Source organism: Chamaea fasciata, unplaced genomic scaffold, assembly GCF_029207755.1.
Source record: "Chamaea fasciata isolate MVZ Bird 193981 ecotype frontalis unplaced genomic scaffold, bChaFas1.0.hap1 SCAF_7, whole genome shotgun sequence".
Taxonomy (NCBI): Eukaryota; Metazoa; Chordata; class Aves; order Passeriformes; family Sylviidae; genus Chamaea; species Chamaea fasciata.
In genome coordinates, this window is record NW_027094092.1 from 59,030,699 (window position 1) to 59,033,963 (window position 3,265).

The following is a 3,265-nucleotide window of genomic DNA, read 5'->3' on the forward strand; positions in this document are numbered from 1 at the left end:
CATGTTGGTGCTGCATTCCAGGCACAGACAACTCTCCCCCACTCCATCATTTTTTTCCCCTTCCTTCTCTCTCATTCCCTGGAAACACTGACAGGGATTCCTCTTGGCAGGGGTGCATGCAACACTGAATGCAGCCTGAACAAATCAAAGCATGGGATAGCTGGGTGTGCAGTTAGAACATTCCATACTTGCCCTGTTCCTCCTCCCTTCCCTTCCCTTCCCTTCCCTTCCCTTCCCTTCCCTTCCCTTCCCTTCCCTTCCCTTCCCTTCCCTTCCCTTCCCTTCCCTTCCCTTCCCTTCCCTTCCCTTCCCTTCCCTTCCCTTCCCTTCCCTTCCCTTCCCTTCCCTTCCCTTCCCTTCCCTTCCCTTCCCTTCCCTTCCCTTCCCTTCCCTTCCCTTCCCTTCCCTTCCCTTCCCTTCCCTTCCCTTTTCTTCGGTTTCTCCTGGGAAGAAACCAGAAAAGTGCCTGGGAGGCAGATCGGGTTGGCATCTTGAGTTTCCAGAGGTGTATTTTCCAAACAACTCCAGGGAAGTTTGGGGAAAAAAAGTCTTTTGGGTTGCAGCCATCTGCCGTCACCTGGTGCTTCTTTCCCCAGGGAAAGGGGATAAACTCAGGTGCCTTTCAGGCAGCGGGGTTCAAAGTGACTTCCTTCAGCACTGCCCAGTAGGGCTCTCACTGGGAAACACTGGTGAGAAGCCCCAGCATCCTTATCCCCATCCCCATCCTCATCCTCATCCTCATCCCAGTTGCCAGGATTCCAGCCTCATGGCTTTTATTTAGCAGTTCATTATTTGGAAATTACCATGTACTTCTCTCCCCCTTGATAAATTGAATCTTTTCCACAGGAACAGAGTCATGGAACCGTTTGGGTTGGAAGGGATCCTCAAGTTCCTCAGCAATGGGGGAATTTTAGGCAAGGATCTGGCCACAGGATTCCCCAAACACAATTGAATCCAAGGAATCTGCCCTGCAGGACACGGGGCGTGGTGGTGTCCTGCGTTTGGCCGGTGGCCAGCACAAGGTGGCCCTGGCCTCCAAGGCAGGCAACACAAATAAATAATACGAAGCCCTGGAATGAGCAATTCGTGGGCAGCACACCTGCAAACACCCGTCCCGCAGCTGTAGGGCTGGAAAGGCAAATAAAACAGCTGTAACTCAAGCCTGGAGGGTGCTGGGCGCTCGGGGGAGGGAGGCCAGGCTTTCAAATCGCTGTAACCCAAGGAAGAAAATCATCAGCCTGTATGCCTTTCACAGCACCTGATGACAAAACGGTTTGTGGCTTAGCCATTGTTTAAAGGCCATTCCTCAAATTCCGTGTTTACTGTCAGCAGGGTGAGTTGTGGACTCTCTGACTTTAGCTGTTAATGGGCCTAAACACTTCTGCCAACAGATTAAGCTCTGCTGAAACGTCAAGAAAATTGGCCCAAACAGAGATAGGGAGGATTCTTGTTTAGCTGTTGTTTCATTTGCATGAGAATCATTGTCCGCAGACAATAGCACCTCCCTATCACCCAAAGTGCGGGCAATTGGGTGAAACTCTTTCAATTTCTGTTAAAGGACAGAAATTGTTTGTTTATTTGTTTGTTCCTAGACGAAAAGAAAAATCTCATTTTCAACTGCAAGGAGGAGTAGATCAGTAGTGAAATCCAACCCCCAAATACCTCCGGCTGGCGATGGACTGGGAGCTGACAAGATGGGATGACCCAAAAGAAAACAAGGATATTAAGCTGTGTGTTTGAAACAATTACTGTCAGTGGAAGAAGAAGAATAAGCAAAATTAGTCTCCTCGGGGAAGGTGAAGAATAACTTCCTTTCTAAAAAAGCCAGATGTGTTTCTGTTATGATCTGTGCTGCTGAAGTTCCCAGGTGATAAATATCCTCGTGATGTTTTCATATTTTGCTGTCCTGACAGGTACTGCCAGCACCTGAACATCCCCCATGTTCAGTGTTCAGGAGAGGATTGATTTGGTGCTCAGGTGACATATATATATATATTTTTTCCTCCATTTTCCCCTCTGTTGTTAAAAATAATGGGCTGGGTTATTTGAATTGTAGCAGCACCTGGAGTCACCAGCCAAGACTGCAGCCCCGTGGGAGGAGGCACTGACCAGGAACATGGGGAGCTGTTCTCCAGTGAGCTCCTGGCCCTCAGAGAAGGAAGGGGAGTCACAGGGATGGCGAGGGAGGACTTGAGGCCACCCTCAGGACTGGGGCACGGGCAGGGAGCCCAGGCACATCTGTGACCCAGGTGAGTGTGTTTGGCCAGGTGTGACTGTGTGGCTCAGGGCCATCGCGTGCTGGTGCAAGGAAGGACGAACCAGCCCAGCACCTTAGGAGCTGTTTTCTGTCTTTATTGCTGATTAGAGACTTGGGATTTAATCCCAGCACCATTTGACATTTCTTTTCCTCAGGAGATCCTGCTGTTTTCTTTATATATTGTTTTCTCTTCTATCCCTGAGACTTTTGGCCATCACTGCTGTTCCTGGCAGTTACCTGTGGCTGCTTCAAATGCCACTGGATTCGAGGGGATGTTTACTTTTCCCCAGTTACATTGTCTTTGAACGGTTCTAAACTTGACTTTGATTAAACACGCTAATAACAAGAGAGGCTCCTCTTTTTTTCTTCCCCTTTTTTTTTTTTTTTTGTGAATGTCACTTGCTTGAGTTGAAAAGACATGCTCTTAATACTCCCTTTTCATCTAAATCAAGAAAGCAACACTAAGCAAAAAAGTATTTAACTGTAGCATATAGGATTGTAAAGATGGTAATCAGGGACACTGGTAATTGAAGCTTTTGGGGGAGAACCTTTCTTCTGAATCCTTCAGTCTGTTTAATAGGATAAAATTAGCTTGAGTGGCTTGGTGTTTGAAGAGGTTATGATATAATTGGAGCTGCCTCCTGGGTTTGCTGCTGGACAAGGCGATCAGGTGGAGACATGGGAGGGCATGGGAACCTCTGAAGTAGAAGACTCAGCTTCTGCCATACTAATTAGCCTAAATTAGCTATGCCAGTTTTCTGCTTGCTTTTGAATTTCCCTGATAATGCTTTTATCGGGAGCGTAAGGAAAGGAATATGGAAGCACGCGCAAAGTTCACCGCGGAATGGCAGAGGCGGAGGCAGCCGCCGACGTAAGGCTCAGGCTTATTGCTGCAAGCTTCAGAAAAGAAAGGGGGGAAAAAAATAAAAAAACAGGGGGAAAAGAAAGATTGAATAGCATTAGGAAATAACAAATGGATATCAAGCACAACCCCTGGGGATTTAGAAA

The 3,265-nt window shown here is 47.7% G+C and overlaps 1 long non-coding RNA gene across 2 annotated transcripts; it reads left to right on the forward strand.

Moving 5' to 3' along the window:
• Positions 1-1,185: 1,185 nt before the first annotated feature.
• LOC136291856 (uncharacterized) lies at positions 1,186-2,589 on the forward strand. 2 transcript variants are annotated; one of them, XR_010721784.1, is made up of 4 exons: positions 1,186-1,333; positions 1,593-1,796; positions 1,914-1,977; positions 2,057-2,589. It is a non-coding gene; the product is annotated as an uncharacterized lncRNA (long non-coding RNA). The 2 variants fall into 2 exon arrangements; XR_010721785.1 differs by having other exon boundaries at positions 1,186-1,272.
• Positions 2,590-3,265: the final 676 nt, after the last annotated feature.